Consider the following 18,538-nt stretch of genomic DNA (forward strand, 5'->3'; position numbering starts at 1 on the left):
GGTAAATCACAGAGTATGAGCTCGACTGGGAATACCAATGCTAATCCATTTACTATTGTTGTGACCATATTTCATCCACGCTGACTTGGAATGCTGAGAGCGTGTCATGCCAGTCAACCTGCGAATGAAGTTTGAAGTGATCACGTAGAGTAGATGTTGTTTGTATATCAAAGCATAGCCAATGCCAAAACCTATCAAATGTGACATTTTGCCTCAGTTCCAAGATGGACAATTTTCAGTCATGAACGGCACAATTTAAATTCAATTTGAATTATCAACTACTAACTTCAATGATTTGAATGATGGAATTGAGGGGGCTTAAAATCAGGCATAGTTTAGCTTCATTGGAATGCAATCAGGTGTGTGGTCGACAGTATTTTACACTTTCATAATCTAAATTCATGTCTGATTATCTACCAAAAGAAAGAATTACGGGCTTTAAAGTAAAACTTGAAAAAAGCCGCGGGGCAGCATTTAATTTTTTAATAATATAAAACCAGATTTTTTTTATATTGATTTTTTTTTATTATAAGTGGTTTTATTAATGCATTACAATGTTTAGTTTTTAAAATTACTATTATCATATGGAATATAAAATGGTCAAGTAGTCATTTGGTATAGACTCGCGGGCCAAATATAATTACACTGCGGGCCAAACTTGGCCCGCGGGCCAGAGTTTGACACCCACGGACTAAAATATTAGCTAGACCATTCTGTACCACTGTGTTTGTTGGTACAAATATAGTCTTGGTGAATCCAATTTCTAACCAGTTCTGGCCATAGTGGGAGGCTTAAGGTGAGATGACAGAAAAGTGTCAAGTCATCAGCTGAAGGCAAGAAAATATGTCATTTATTTATTTATTTATTTTCATTTGGGATGGCCAGTGGCACATGGCTGGCTCTCGTCAGATCGGTTGCTACATCAACTCACGCTTCAACATGTAGACTTCAGCTGTGGGGGACAAGACTCTTGATTGTCAGTGGCGATATCCCTATGTGGGGGTGTGTGGGTGTGTGTGTGTGTGTGTGCTGTGATCAATCATAAAAACACACATGACCATTTTTCATTTTGCTAAATTTGATCTAATTTTAAAGCAATTTTGTTGTGGTCACCTGAACAGGATGCTTTGTTTAAAAGTGCCACATAATACATTTAAAATTTTTTAGCTTGACGTCAGTGAGAGTACATTTCAATCGTTTGGCTTGATAAATGCCATCTGGCAGCAAAGCTTCTCTTTTGCTTCTGTGGCGTGAACATGACGTGTTTTTACAAATAAAAATTGTGGTGAGGAGGAAGAGATGTGGGCTGTGAAAGTGTGAGCTTGAGAAAACCGCGGGGCACCGGTGACCTTTTCTGTCTGTGAGAGGCAAAGTTGAAGTTTGTGTGAGCTGATGAGATGTCAGCTGCAGCTCATCTGATGACACTTCTCACTTGTGGCTCACATTTGCTTTTCTCAGGGCCAGCAGGTTCTATAATTGAGGTGACGCCTGCGGAATGTGCAGAATTCTTGCGGGGCCAAAAAATATCCATGTGGAGCACGGTGTGGATATAGAGAAGAATTACTTTTTTGTCATTCAGGTCAAGGTCAGGATTTATCAAACTTGTCTTAGTATATATATTGTCAAGTATATTATCTGGAAAAAAAAATGGGGTAGCCAACCGTGTATTTGTTTATTCTTTCATGATGTGATTTTCGTAGTTAGCTAAATAAACGGCTATAAAGAGTTAAAAAGTTGGAAAATTATTCAAATATTTACTTCACACTGATATGCCAACAATGCACAATATGATGTTTTGTTTTTCTTTCTAATAGAGGCAGACATCCCCTAACTTTTTATTGGTACTAATCATGTGAAAACATATTTTGATGGAGCAGCAGCGAAACAAAAAACAAATAATTAAAAAACACATAACTCGCCATGATCTACGCTTCAACGAGACCGGTCGTGTGCTCTATTCCAATAAATGTTCCGACAGTCATGACACAGAGCTTTAAAATGCACTCTAAAACCACTTGGGTCAAATTTAACCCAATTTTGGTAAAGAAACGGACCGATACACTAATTGGGCCGATTTGACCCAAGTTATTGTTTTTTTTTGTGTGTGTGGTTTTTTTTGTTTGTTTTGTTTTTTTGGATAAAACATCCCAACTGTTGGGGTTGTTTTGTACAATAGTATTTATTTTTTGGGTTGTTTTAAAGTTGGGTTAAATTGACCCAAGCAGTGGATCTGCCCATTTTTTACCCAAATTGGGTTATTTTTTGCTGTTTTCAGTGTGTGTCTTAGTGTTGTTGCGCAATATCCTAAAACCTCTATGATGAGTCATGAATTCTTGTTAGCGCACAATCGTTTTCTGTGCATTATGGGTGCATTTTGTATGAATCTATTTAGGCCAGGCGTGGGCAATTGATTTTGCAAAGGGGCCATATGAAAAACTGGAACACTTGCCGAGGGCTGGGCCAATTTGCTTACCTCAACTTTGTCTTTATTATTTAAAAATATAATAATGCAATGAAAAATATTTTAAAATATTAAATATTATATTATATATAATATTTGGAATTTTTTTCTTTCAATAAATTGCAAACAAAATTTGAAGCTAAAAACTAAAACTAAATTGACATCTTTACATCTTTAAAATTGTAACTTTTAATTTTGTGCACCAACCGCCAATTCACATTATTCCCTTCGAGACAGGACTCCCAAATATAAACAGAAGATGGAAGTATACTATTATTTACTGTGATGACTTTGACGCAATACGGACAGTGTATGAAACTGTGTAATTGGGCCGAGGACCTCGCAATGGTCGCGGGCATGTTGGAGCCTACCCAAGCAGTCTCCGGACCTGAACTGGTTGCCAGCCAACTTTTTTTTAACAGCAAAAAAAAGCAACTTGTCCATCGGTCACAAGTCATCCGTCTCACTTCTCTTGATGCCGACCAATCAAAATCAAACAGTGGTGTGACTTGATTACCAATGTGTCTGATATCACAGCACTTGCAATCAGAAAAATATTGCGCACGTGCGCCCTCTCCATATCTCCTTTACGTCCTTCCGTATTTCATCCCCTCCAGAGCTTCTCTGTTCTCTCCCCAGTCGGGATTATTTACCAGCACATCCAGCAGACTGAAGCGGCGCAGCTCTCCTGCCCCGGGAATGCCCGCAGCCAAGCAGCAATCAAAGTAAAGCGTCATCTCTCTACCACCTGCTCCCACGGGTGCTGCCGATGCAGCGCATTGGGGATGAGGAGGGAGGCGGTGGTGCTTAGGGATGGGAGTGAGACGGAGGTAGCTAAGATGGAGAGTGTGAAGAAAAGACTGAGTGGAATAACACTTAAAAGAGCAGTAAACAGTGGATCAGAGTCATGGGAGATGATCTGCGAGGTGATGATCGGTGGTTAAAAACGAATGATGACAGTAGCGGTAGAAAAGTGAAATAGTTTAATAGGGTGTTACATGCAAATAAGCAAGCAAAAAAAAAAAAAGATGGTGGAAAAGATCAACTCTCCAAAGCATCATTATGAATATTAGCGAGTGAGAAAGTTGCAAATTTTGCCAGTGTACTTGTAAGATCTGTAATTGAATTGAAATTTACCAGAGAAGGCTGCGACGTGATCAGATAATAATAATAATAATAATAGTAATAATAATTATTTGGCTTTAGAGTTGGTGAAACATGAGACGGCAGAATAAGAATACTTGTGGTGCCTTGAGATATGAGCTTAACTTGTTCAATGCCCATGCTTGCAACTCAAAAGAATCCCATCTAAAATCATATTTCATCAACTCATCACTCGTCTTACTCGTACTGCTGGACTCTACAAAAAATGTCATGAAGTAGACCAGGCATGGACAACCGGCGGGCCACATGTGGGCTCACAAGCAGGATTATGAGTTTCTAAACGTTACTGCCACCTGTGGCGGAATAATGAAATTGCACACTCCCTTCTTTGCGCACATATTTCATTTTATGGTTTTCCTCTTTTTTGGCTTTCTGGGAGAAACTGTGGGTGTCTGGTGTGTGATAGACAGCGTTCTCTTTTGAGCACATGTCGAATTCATTATGATGAAATAATGGGTTCTGGTTGCGACTCTGAGACAATGATGAGAACGCGCATGACGTCACGTTCGCAGAAAGGGCACTAGAAATTCAAATTCCATGTGTGAGTCATAAATGGATAAATGAAAAAGGCTATTTAAGGGTATTTGGGGGCAAAATCCTACAGAGTGCAGCTTTTAATTAAGAAGAAAATGTTTTGAAGGGTGGAATTCTTAACATGTTTCACATTTCATACTCAACTATTTTCAGATTTTTTTTTAAGACTTTTATTATTTGGGGGTGATTATTTCTTCCTTTTTTGGGGGAGTCAGACCCTATTTTTCAAGGAAGCATATTGAAGGTCTATCAGTGATTTTTGAAGGTATTTATGGGTTTAAAAAAAAATCCAATACATTTCAATGGGCAACAATTAGGTTAATATATGGATTTTTGCAATTCGTGGGACTTTTTCCGCTTGACTCTGAATGAAGGCGGACGTTTTTTTGCTTTCCAAGTAATTGTTGCCGGCCTGCTCCCAAAACCTCTCTTATCTAAACTTTTCCCCTGGAAGCAAAATACGCCTGGATACGAACGTCCCAATCAGCCTCTCAGCCCTCCTTCCCGGGTCTGACACTGGTAAGCCAAGGACGTCTCCACCAACAAGACGATAAGTTTGGCGAAGCAGCTGTCGACGCCTGACACGCATACACAACTTTGCAGTTATCATCGTCTTCAATGGATTCCTATTCCATCATCAACTGGGAAGGGGGCCTTGTCATTTGATCCTATTCTCCAGATGGAAGAAAATCCAGCTCCAGAGGATAATATCAGTGTTAACAGCTGGTTCCACAAATAAACAAGCGTTTGCGACTCAAAGTACCTCGTGCAACTCAATTATGTTCTACTCATGGGGACTAAAATGCTCTCCTGATCCCCAAATGTTTCTTAATCTCTCTAATACAAAGCGGTATTGCATTACTTATGGAAGTTGCGCATCGTCATTCGCACATCTGCGTGAATATATCGCACATTAAAAAGTGGTCGCATACCATGAAATGAAGCGCTTTGTAGCGCCCCCAAGCAACCTCCTCTCCTGCCGATTAGCCGCAGTTGTTCTCCAATTATACCATGAAAAAGTTAGTCGGTCTTAATTGCCCATTAAGGTAATTATCACACGCAGTAATTGCCTTTTAAAGTAATGAGCACCCAAAATGATCCGGTAGCGAAATTCTGATAAGCGCTACACCTAAATTAGACCCATGATGTTTAAACTGAGTGATAAAAATACGTCAGGGAGTCGTTAAACCACAGGGAAAAAAAAAACACACTTGCTGGGATCATTAAATGTTCACCAAACAATTCCCCACACCCTCCCTTTAAAACAGCATGAACACACCGATAAAGCGGAGAGATCTGTAAACAAAAACTCAATCAAAATAGAAAAGCACTTAGTAGAGTGCAGACGTATGACAAGTCTAAACCTTTAACAAAATGGAAAATGAGAGGAAAGTGATAACGACATTGTAATAAGCAACGTTGTAGTATTTGCTGTTTTTCAGTCCAATGGAATGACTATTTGTCCCAATCAGGTTTTTGTGGGAAGAGAAAAAAATAGATTAACTCACACAACAGATATTTTTGTTTTATTAATTTACTAAAAAATGTTATTTACTCGGATGTTGGACAGCGACATAATGATTTTCTTTTTTTTTTTATGTGCCGCCATTGAAAGTCAATAGGTACTAATTCCTGCACCCCAGAGAATAAAACTTTGCTCATCATTACCTTTCTGACTACTAGTATTTATACAGACTATCCTTCGAAATACTTACATTTTACTATCAGTGTGTGTATTTATTTTTATGTACAATATAATATATTGTCTTCATGTGGATCACTCGATCATTCAAGTGAAAGAACCCAGCAGGCCACTCGCTAAAATGTCACTATTTACTCTATTGTTGGTTAAGTATTGTTGTAAAACACAATATAACAGGGGTGGCCAAACATTTTGATTGACAGATGGATGGAGTGTTTTGGTCACCTCACCTCATCGGAGAAAAAAAATACATTTAATTTTAAATGAAAGTGAACAAAAGCATTACAACAATATACATGTCTTTGAAAAACCGCAGTATTTTGAAAATAAAATATTAACAAGGTTTATTCATTTCATTTTTTTCAAGTTCGGCGGGCCGGATTAAAATATCTAACGGGCCGCATGTGGCCCCTGGGCCGTAGTTTGCCCACACCTGATATATGGCATATTTATAACTGGAACCCAGAAAGGTATTTTACCTCCGATTGAAAGCTTCTGTGCATTTGATGGGCGTTAATTTGTGACGTTGCCAAATCATGCAACTGCAATTCATTCAAAATAATAAAATCAGCAAAAAAAAAAAAAAAAAAGAATTGAGAGTGGACGAATAAGACAGCATGGTGCAGGAAAGAGTGTCGGGGCCTCATGCCAAGTGAGGGCCCGGTAAACACCTGAGCCTCAGATGATGATGATGGCTGTCACGGAGCGAGAGGCGGCTCACGCTTGCGATAATAGTAATAAACAGCAGCATATACGAGCTTGCCGCCTGTATGTATCCACGTGTGCGCAAATGAGCTGGCCTCTTAGCGCTGACAGGGCTTTATGGATGGCTTGTGTATTGTCGGGATAAAGGCAAGATCCATTTGCATCTCACAATAGGTGCGCGTACGGGTTCATCATTTCTCTCGAGGGCCATCATCCCACTCTCCGACGTTCTCAGATCAGAGCTCCTCCCTTTTTACGCTCCCTCTTAAAGGCTTTTTACAAACCTGCCCTGCTCTTCCTTTGGTGTGTAATGTTCATATTATTAGCCTTTCATTTCATGTTTCAACTTTTTGTTATAACGATGCTGTATTTTCCTCATTGATACAAAATATTGTTGCTCAACTCTGAATTAAAATGTTGCTGAAAAAAAAAAACTGCGGACAAAAAAGCCACAGGTTCGAGCCAACCATGTCATAGAGATAAATAAGTAAATATGGTTAAAAGTTTGGAAGCTAATTCTAATTCAGTCATTTTTCATAATTGTGTAATTTGCTTTATGTAAGAATATTGATGGGATTGTTTCGTAAACAAATAAACGGTGTTTTATGACTGATTTTCCAAAATGGCCACTTTTTGCCTCAACAGGAGCTTTGCACATCTTGATATTTTCTGTCAGCTTTATGACGTGGCTCACGCTTTATGACCTGGGATGACTTTCACTTCACAGCTGTGCAATAACAAGAGTTAATCGCTTGAATATCTTTATCGGCATGTCTGCCCCAAAGTTCTGAGGCTCTCGGTCCAAATCTTGGCTCTTGCATTTCTGCGTGGCGTTCGCATCCACCCATGTTCATGTTTCACCAAATATTCCTGTGGTCTCCCACATCTCAAAACAAGCTTGTCCATTGAAGACTAAATAGTCCACAGGTTTGAACAACGAGCAACAGTCATTCCACGGTCATGGAATATTTCATTCTTCAAGGCAATACCACCAGCCAAGCAAGTATTTCTTTGATATTCCGTTTCCGCTTGTGTTAAGCGAACTCTATGGCAAAGACTGTGACATCCGTAAACACTGATTTGTTTTACTGCTGATCAGCTACGAGCAAGATCAACACGAACACACTACAATAGAAGTCAGTCTTGTTTATTTTTTTTTTAGCAGGGTAGTCGACCTAATTGAAATGAAAAATCTACCGATAAAGAATAGAACAGAAGATTGTATTTCAGCAGAGAATATTTGTTATTGTCGTTATTCATACCTGCTGTGATAAAGTGATGGGAGTAAATTGGAACATTTGTCTCAACTCAACTGTATTTATGGAGCTGAATGCAAAAGTGCCGTGCATGAAGCAAAAGGTAAGTCATACAATAATGAACAAAACAGTGACAAGCAGCGTTTCTCAAAGCAGCCGCTGGTTGCCATGGAAACCCGGCATCTCGGTCCCAGCGCAACGTGCGTTAGATTAAGTAGAGCCTTCAAATTGACAGCCACGCCGTAGTAGAAGGAGTAATGACTCGCAACTATTTTTCGATTAATACCATAAAATTGCACCGTGGGAATGAAATATAATAATAAGGAGCACTGGGAGGGAGAGCCGTTAGCCGCTGCGTCTATGCGCGCCGCCATCTTGAATTTGTGAATGTGTTTTAAAAAAAAAAAGTCAATGAGGCCAATGTATGCAGAGTAACAACACATGAAAATTTGTAAACAGTCAAAATGACTGCCCTGGTAGTCCTAGTGTTAAACTCCTAATTTTGATGAGGCAGATTTTTATGGAACATTTTGTTTGAACTTCAAATTTGGATAAATACAATTTGGTGTGAGCAAAGAATCTGCAGTAACATCAATACAAAGTTTCACACTAAATACCTTACGCTGAGTTCAGTTTTGTCCGCCAACAAACAGCTACAGAAGATCCATCAAAGCTGCGCATGTGTGTGTACTTGTGAGACAGGCAGGGGGCTTTCATGTCTTGCTGGCTCCGCATCTCTGACGGAGCAAGAGGAGATCTCTGAGATTAAATAGGGGCTCCTCTTTTGCCCAAACCGCAGCCTCTCGGGAACCTCAGCAAAACAAAGATACACATAAAACATTAGAACACACACACACAGAATGTTACTTATTTTCCGTCATAGATATAGAATGAAACAAAAACTAATTGGATGTTTGGACACATGCAAGATGTGTTATTTGTCAAACAAATGGCTATATGTCCAATAATTAACACTATTTTTTTTTTTTTTCTTAAAATCATATTAGCCAGTAAAACACAAAGAGGTTGAAGACAGCAGCCAGAAAATATCATCCGTTAAATGCAATGACTTGTTTCACCAATATAAAGTATACCTTGATGCCATGTTTTTTTATGGGTTTTTTTTTTCTGCAAAGTTAATATTGACTGGGAAGTGAAGTTGGCCCAGGGCAATAATGGGAGTTGAGCATGTTTTTTCGAAGAGAATAAAGGTGCAAAAAGCTGTGGCCATGCGCATTTGCATAGATACTGTTCACATTTGCAACCGGAAAGCAAATATTATTTAATAACCGACTAAACAATAATAACTGACTGACTAACTGTCAGATAGGAGCATTTGGATTCTGGCCGTAGATATGGGAAAAACTTTCAGACTTTAATTGTCCAACAAAAATAATACTAATACTAATACTAATTATATATATATATATATATATATATATAAATATATATATATATATATACATAAATATATATATATATACATAAAATATATATACATATATACATATATATATATACACATATATATACATATATATATACATATATATATACATATTTATATACATATACATATTTATATACATACATATACATTATATACATATATATATATATATACATTATATACATATATATATATATACATATACATACATATATATATATATATATACATATATATATATATATATATATATACATATATATTATATATATATATATAAAATTGTTCATCAAAATGCTTGCTGAAATTGGAGTTCATACGATACTGAGAGCTGTGAGTGCTATGAGAGGAGTTTGCATTCACATCACATTTCTCGTCCTGGTTGAATCACTCTCACCAGCTTTTTTTTTTTATCAAATTAAATGCAAACCGCTGACCTTTTCGAAGATGACACTTTCTTTTCTGTGCATTGGCGTCCTACTAAGAAAAATAAGCGTGAAATTTAACTTCAGTGTACTGATTTGAGGCTGTCAAAAAAAAAAAAAAAAACTACTACTTCGCCCCGAGTATGATTTTTTTCTGGAAAGTTTCATATCAGTCATATTCAAAACGCACATTTTGAACAAACTTGTGAAAATGGGGTTTGAATGACAATTTATTGAATCATCAAGTTTGTTAATAATAATTAACAGACGTTCCCGTCAGGTTTGAGATGTCAATGAGGACGCAAATGAAATATGGATGGAAAACAACCAGAATCTCGTCACGTCTGCTGTTTTTTTTTTTTTTTTTTTTTTTTTTTAAATCATTGCTTCCGTCACATTAGAGACACAAACTGCTGCTGCGAGCGCTTTCACCGCGAACAAAGATGTGTCAGAGGCTTCACACCTCGTCCCATTAGCCGGCCGGACACACTGAGAAATGGTGGCAGGTCCACCAGCAGGAGTCCACGATGGCAGTTTGCATATGGTACAGCTCGCTCCTCGCTCTGCGGCTGTGAGGTGTCATCGTTCGTATCGATTGGATGACAGATGCGCCCCAGGAGGAAGTACGCAGCGGCCGATTGGCTTTGGCTTCTCCTTTTTGCGTCCTGCTTTCTCGGCATGATGCAATTGACACGCAATATATTGATCGGGCAATTAAAGGAGTGGACTGCCGAGGAAATAATTGAACAACCGCAGATCCTCGACCGGACCTTTCCGACGTTAGCGTGTAGCCTTCGGAAAAAACCAAGACGGGTTTAACTGGGAACATCATGAAATTGATTTCGGCCTGTCCCGAACCATTCGCTCATTAGCTTGGGCAGCAGCGATGCTAAAGCAATCCCGTCGCGCATAGAAGTATCGATTGTCCGGGAGGACGCAGAGCCTTAAATCACAAAGAAAACTAAAAGCTACTTGTTAGGGAAAAGACTCAACCGAGGGCTTAATTGTGTTGAGTGGCTTAGCGTATTTATTTATTTATTTTTATTAGCTCCGTGGATTGTTGTCAAGCTGCTTGGCATTCAGGTGGGCTCAATCAAAACAGCCCCCGCCTTGAAGCGAACGCCACCACATATTGCAAGGCGAGTTAGAACAGCGTGGGGCCAAAGATTACTTTTAATGGTGCTCTTAAATCAGCCCGAGTGTCAGGGTGAGGGGCTTGTGTGGGCGCGACGTCCACCAAAACCGCATTACTCACTCTCTCGAGACCCGCAGTGAGGGGGGGACAGCGGCGTCATATAAAAGCCGCCTTAACGCGATGCTCTAATTGCCTGTTGTTCTTTAGCGACACTCGAGCTGACGGAGAGGCGTTTAAAGACAAGGATTATAGCTTTTAGAAGCACGATCGATGCCGGAGGAGGAAGCAAGCACCTCTCATCTACGGCGAAACCTGAGGATATTGACGCTGTCAAAGCCGGAGAGGTCTCGGGTGCGACTAAATTTATCCCGGCAGCTGAAGTTTAACAAGGTTGTCTTGCAGTGAAGTACATATTTTTCGGCGGTTGTAGGTCTTAGTTAGCAAAGCAGATCATCCATTTTTGTTGTTCAGTGACATGTAATGAGAAAATAACGAGGGGCACAAGTAATGAGCCTCGCTCCGCCCATCGTCATCTCCATCCCGAAATGAAGTATCGACTGAGACGAGGTACTTTATCCCACACATGAATGACCCATTGACATTTAGAATAGCAAGAAAAGTGGAGTACACGCGCCGATTATGAACGGTTACTAATTAATAATAAGTGCAGCGTTTTAATGACTCTTCATTTGTGTTGGATGAGCTGGCAGGGAACTGGAAGGAAATAAAATGTTCCAATCTGAAGATGAGCACAATAACAGTAAGAAAGGGAAGTTAATAAAAACTGCTCTATAAGCCACGAGAAACTCAAGGCCAGGCGAGCAGAACCAACCCGTGACATCCTTTTATGTGAACTGCAAATCCAAATCATGTCAACATCCATGATCCTTGCTAAAATCTGAACCAAAATTTCAATTTAGCATGTGTAATAAATAATAACGTTCAGATTTTGCAAAAGATTTTGTATGAACTTTTTTATTAGAACTTGAACAATAGCAGAACAAACTATTATCCTTGACTTTTGATTTCCATCAAATTGTTGTGTATATGCATAATAAAATAAAAAGATTTAACGGCCTTCTGAGGGAAGCCATGACGACGAGTGAGATAATGAGCTGATGCAAGAAAAGACATTTGTAGAACAAATAAAAACCTTTTTCACTGAAATTTAAATGTTTCCCATGATAAAGTTCCAGATGCTGCATTCGAACATGTTTTTCTGGACTTTACTTTAAACATTTCTGTCGACTGTGTGTGTGTGTGATGTTGGAGTGTAGCACGTCTGGTGAATTCCCCCAGCACGAAAATGATAAAGCGCCCGTTTTTTTTGTTTGTTTTTTTTTACGCTGAGCAGAGACTACATTCTGTTATCAAATTGTCAGATGACTCGGGGGCGAGGCAACTACGTAAACGCCCAAACGGGCGCAAGCTAGCTAGCCAAGACTGGCTGGCTCGAAAAGGAAGTTCTACTCAGAGTATGTATATAAACCAGGCAGACAACATTGAACATGTTTGCGGAATGTTCGAAGACATTTTTTTTTTCATGCTGGTTGAAACTAGGTCGAGTGAGGCGTGCCAAAATTTGCTCAGGTCACACATTACGGCATTTGTAGGACATTTAAGGTGAGATTGAACGCGGGAAGAGGTTCCACTTTTCAAAAACACTTAAGCATAAAGATTGACCACGACTACATTCACTTGATGCGAGAGAGAAAAAAAGATGTAGATAACAGGCCATGGCCGCCCGCGCGCACACACACGCACACCTGGAGGCCGTGCTCCAGACATCCTCGAGAGTACAATGGGGGCAAGGGAGACGGTGATGGATTGCAGGCACATCTGGGTTGTAATAAGTAGGTCCCACATCCCACCTGCATGCAGCAGGAGGCAGGAATCCTGGATAATGGCTGCACATACGAAGGCCAGGTAGTCAAGGCTCTCTAATGCGTTGTGAGCATGCAGGCACGCATCTTGTCACTGCGGGATTTACCACTCAGAGGGCAGAATGAAGCTGTCTCATGAGGAGTTTGGCCGTTTCGTACTCTTTGTTGTTGACTTGCTTGGATTTTTTATTTTTTTTTTCTAACCAAATCAGACTTAAATCGTAAGGCGGAGGTAATAAATTACATGCTTAAATATGTAAGCATGAGCAGGTTGCTTGCAGCTTCAATAGCACACCTGGGTTTTTGGGAAATACTTTATGATCATTTATTACAACCAGCTTGTGTTTTTTTGTTGCTGTACTCTTTGCAACTAATGATATGATTAAAATCGCTCCCATTTCAGATTATGAGGATTGAAGAATTTTATTTGGTTTTGGTCATATGGCGAGGTGATCTCAACATTGGGAGGCTCAGTTTGATCCCAGTAATTTTCACCAGAGGAATCCCCTCAATTCCTGCGTTTTTCTGGATTTTCAGAGGCCAACAGAATATTGTGTTCTAACGCTATAAAAACACGGAGCTATGATGCAAAAAAAAAGTCCCCACCTCCCAAAGACGTATAAATACGTCTTTGGGAGGTGGGGACTACGTTCTTGAAAACGTATTTAAAAAAAAAAAAGAATAGGAAGTTACTTGACAACACTGCTCATGAAGAACGTTAACAGTAATAAAATAGTATAACTTACACTAAGGCTGTTTAGTGATAAAGCGGAGAGGTTAAAAAAAAATAATAAAAAAAACACTACTCCGCTCAGTGGACGATAGCATAGGATTACCCTCGAACAGCTAATCAAAAGCTTTGGTTGAAATCATCAGTCCCTTCCTCTGAGAATCAGAGCACAGCAACTGGCATAAAGAACTCTACAGCACAACAATAAATACAATACAATACATCTTTATTGATGTAGCGCTTTCACAACAGCTGCAGCAGTAACAAAACACTTGGCAGAACATTTCACATAAAATAACAATAATACAGCACAAAGATATAACATTGAACAATCATAACTATTCGAACAGGCCACGAAGCAGTTGTCGAGGGACGAAATTCATATCATGCAATGTCATTTCATTTTTCACAAAAACTCCAGTAGATGTGGCACGACATATAGTTTCATGAGAATGTAAAGATGACAAAACACTCAGAACATGCACAAATGTGAGTGTGATTGACATTTCAACATTGTTACATTTTCTTGCCAAATCCAGCGACTTCCGGTACAACAAAATAATGTACAGCAGGGATGTCAAACTCAATTTTGTGGACGGGCCACATCGTAGTTCTGATTTCCCTCAGAGGGCCGTTACGACTGTGAACCCATATAAATGTATGATCACCGTGCGTTATCACGTACATGCAACAAATTGATGGAAAGCCAGTTTTGGAATCCGAAGTCAGTAAGTAATTGTTTGTTCAATAATTTTTCAATGTATTCTAAAAGTGGTGGATTGTTAACAAATAAATGTCAATATCTCAATGTTGTTGAAAGTGAAGAAAATGAGCTAGAAACGGGAAGTTGACACACATGATTGGCCTTTCGCGGGCCACATAAAATGAGTTTGCGGCGCAGATTTGGCCCCCGGGCCTTGAGTTTGACACACTACATTCAAATCATCAAAATACACATTTAAATCACCTTGCTTTGTTTTGAAAAAAAGTATTCATCAACAATTGAATAAACTTATTTGAATTGAATTTAATTTGATGTGTTTTCTTCCAGAAGGTGTCCGTAAAGTCCGCCGGGTACCTTCTTCAACCCTCGCTGCACTCTCAAGAACTTGACCCTGATTTCTCAGACTCTCTCTTTTCCTCCAACCACAGCGATATCCACACATAGCAATAAACGTCTCTTCATCATGTAACATGCTTTTTATCTCTATTATCACCACCTGGCTTCTCCTCGTAACAATTTCTGTACAGTTGAGTGGCATTTTAGTTTGCGCTTTGAATTGCATTATCATTGTCAAATAAAAAAGAAAAAAAGTGAATTCCAATGACAATTTCATAATAAATAAATAGGCCAGTGATTTATATTCATATTTCATTTTGTGCAATATTCAAATGGACTAGAGTTGTCTGATTGGGTCAGTCTCCACATAAAAAGCATCTTTCCAGTGAGCCATTAGCTTTATCGCCGCAGCAGTACAACAGACAGCGTTGCCATGTGTTTCCAGGGAGGTGTGTTCACGCTTCAGCACCTTGCTTGTTTGAGAAGCACTGACCCCATACCGCAGCTCCTGGCCGGTGCTGATGGAGTGCTTGACGGGCGGTTGTAAGGCAGGTTGGATTAATTAGCACCAGGACGAGATGCTGCTGTGGTCGTGTAAAGCCTTGACCTTTTTATGTTAGGGTGAAGTCAAACAGAATTGATCGTGGCGGGATCCCACTATGTGCCAAGGGTGGGCGTTAATAGATTTTCACCATCTTTGGCAAACAAAACATGGCCTGGTATGTGTCAGGATGACAAAACACGATCGTAGGATTGAGCAAGGACAGGACTATTTGCTGGGGATCAAACCAAAAAAAGTCATGCACCACATTTCTAATCAATTCAATCTTAATTCATTAATTGTAGCTAAAACTTAACATAATATTAGAGGTTGCACTCGTTAAACTCAAGAATCCAAGACAGCATTATTGCATTCATGGAATAATAATAAAAAATAAAAAAAAATCATAGATTCATTTTAACACTAGAACTACCATAGCTGTTCATTTGACCAGGAAGGGAGGGGTGTGTCGGGGATAAACCGAGCAATTTTTTGGGCCCAGGAGGAAGCTGTGAAAAGACAATGAGCCACCCCCCCGGGGCATGCAATATTTATTGACCAGAGTTTAAAAAGATTTGTAGTTTCTCCCCTGCCCGATCCAAGCCTCATTCTCCCGGAACAGCCTGGATTTTTCATATACCCGTAGCTGCAACTCAGTGAAAACCGTCCGACAGCAATTACTCAACTTTTAATTCGCTGATCTCAGTAGTCTTTAGCTTAGATTTTTTATGTTGGTTTTTTTTTTGTTACACAAAAACAGGACAGTAAAATTGGCACGCAATCACCAATAGCAACACGCTTACAATTCAAGTATTACATTATATTATATTAATATATATATATATATATATATATATAAAAAAAAATTTTTTTTTAATCACACATACACACACACACATATAGACACAATGTACATTTTTCACGTCCTGAATGCTCAGGAATGGAAAATAACAAAACCAAACATTTTGGCCACAACCTCCCTCTGCTGATGCCGTAACTGCCCTCGGTCTTAGACTGCAAACATCACATGACCCAACCCAGAAAACAGCCTTTGCTCATTTAAAAAAAACACAAATAATAATATTTGCTCTGCAACTCTTGCATTGCAATGCACGCTTTTAAACTACTGCTTTTCTAATAGTAATCCACTACTGCTTGAAAGTAACGACTGGCACCCTTGACTGGTTGCACCTGTCGCTCAATATCAGCCGGGCTCGGCTCCAAATCATCTGCAGTTCTATCATAATGCAGCATCTGTAACTTTATCACAAGTAACTTCCACAGCGGCTCCAAAATGCGGAGCTTCGTATCCGAATCGTTACTCAACTTCACGCGCACCCTCACCTGAAAGCGGAATGAAAAGAGCAAGAGCATGCTGGGAAGTGAGGTGGTCAGTGAGCTTGCCGCCGCCGGTGTAAAAATGTACATCTATAAGTTTGACACATTCCGAGTGAGACCCTCAGCGAGCCTCCCACTCCGGAGCACAAGCACAGCTCTTGGCTACTACATCCAAGCTGGCATGACTCTATCACAAGCCTTGTGACCTGAACTCAACATTTTCAAACTTTTTGGAGTGTCGATAAGTGGGTGGCTGCATATTTCACCTTTGGGGCGTCTCTTGCAAACTCTGCAAAATAAAATGAGTTGAGCACTTCTGGAGACGGGTGCAATACATACATTTAAGACACCACTTAAATTGAAGTCCAAAAGTTGGATAGCTTTAGGGTCCACTCACATCAAGATATTTTTATAGTACCGCGCTTCAGCACAGCTGTCATCCCTGTCACTCGCCGGGCCACAATCACAAAACCCTTCATTAGATCATCATATTTTTTTTTTTTGTTTTCTTTGCATATCATGCTTAAGTTCTCCTCTCCCGAGCACGCTGGCAGGCAAGTATACCATGCTTGAGTTAGTCATGTAAACACTCAACACAAGTCAAACAAGACATCTAATAACTTTAGGTAGCACAGATTATCGTAAATTATTAGGTCGGAGTGAATTTATTCCTAACAAATCAGAGGATTTATAAAGCACTTAAAAAGCAGTAAACCAGAGTGCCGTAAAGGTGTGATAACAGCAAATTTCATAAAACACCTGTCGATAACATCAACAACCAATTCAAATATAATACACGCAACCACAGTCAATGTTTCAAAAAAAGCGACCTTCCCGTTGCCTCAGGAAAAATAATTTGGAGAAGAAGGTGCATCTCACTGAATTTATATTGTAAGATCTAAGTATTAAATGGATTAGGGTTTAATAAGATTAGCATTATGCCGCCCATTGATCAAATAAGAGACTCTAGTTCCTATTACAGATGTTTATTCTTCAACACACTGCAGAACCAAAAGTTCAAACATACAACATAAAACAATGTCTCACATTTACGACAAAAATAGCTTTGCTTCGAATCAAAGCTAATCACAATAAACAATGCAAAATTAATACTGACCACTTTGGCCTGCTCTCAATCAACGGCAGTTTTTCTCCCGGGGCGAATCTTGACAGTCAAATAAAGTGATGCTTCAAAACTTTTTATATTAGCCTTCAACATTCACTCGGCTTTGGCAAACAACGAGGAAAACAAATAACCGCTAAACTTGCCAAAACGCCGTTTCGTGCTCAGTGATTCTCGATCCCTTTATAAAGCTTACGTAAATTTTGTAACACGCAATTTCCGGTTTAACATTTCAAAATAAAAGGCACGTATTTCAAAATAAATATGGCATCATTTACAAGCATTTTATACTTTCGCTGACATGTTAGCTGTGAGTTGCTTGCTACCCTTTACTATTTACATTTTTGTCGTCATTTTAATTGTAACATTGCCGGTGTCTAATGACGTGATCAAAGGATTATTAATTGACATGACGTGTTTTATTGATCCAGCAATATGGTTCAAAGCAAAGACAAGTGACCAGGTGACCAAAGGTTGTCAACTTGTCCATCACTTTTGGACGTGTGTTGTTGTTCTACTTCTGATGATTGAACCCCTATCAAGTGTGCCATTCTCCATCTGGCCTGCTGGCTACAGATGCTGCAGCCAGACTTTTTTTTTTTTTTTGATTGGGCCATCTGGACCACTCTTTGCAGGAGCAGACTCAAAGTAAATATAGCGCTGGAGTTTTCTCCCCTTCCTTATTCCTTTTTAATGTGCAGACATTGAGAATTAATATCACAGCAATAGTTTGAAATAACTACAAAGTACAAAGTACTATATTTGAAATGAGGACGTTCATTGAGGCCATACTGGTAGGAATAACTCATTTCCAGAATGGACATCATGTTTTGAGGAGCATCATTTATCACAAATTAATTAATTAAATAAATGAAAATAGTCATTAAAGTAATTGAGAAGCACTGGGTTCGACCAATACTCTAAAAAAATAATCCAAATAGCTCAGTGAAGATCAAGGAAGAAGAATAATACGTTATGAACGTTTACATCTTATACTAGGTTGGCCAGAGTCACGCCACACCCACCCCTGA

General features: G+C 39.2%; 1 long non-coding RNA gene across 1 annotated transcript in view; it reads right to left on the bottom strand.

The window, feature by feature from the left end:
* LOC148337413 (uncharacterized) overlaps positions 1-17,670 on the bottom strand; it is a 54,802-nt gene extending 37,132 nt beyond the window's left edge. Inside the window, exons 1-2 of the long non-coding RNA XR_015843283.1 lie at positions 17,502-17,670; positions 8,440-8,633 (exon numbers count right to left, since the gene is read on the bottom strand). This is a non-coding gene — a long non-coding RNA (uncharacterized LOC148337413). The remainder of the gene's footprint in view (positions 1-8,439; positions 8,634-17,501) is intronic.
* Positions 17,671-18,538: the final 868 nt, after the last annotated feature.

This window comes from Idiotropiscis lumnitzeri, chromosome 5 (genome assembly GCF_059441095.1).
Source record: "Idiotropiscis lumnitzeri isolate Australia: NSW breed Sydney's pygmy pipehorse chromosome 5, RoL_Ilum_1.0, whole genome shotgun sequence".
NCBI lineage: Eukaryota > Metazoa > Chordata > Actinopteri > Syngnathiformes > Syngnathidae > Idiotropiscis > Idiotropiscis lumnitzeri.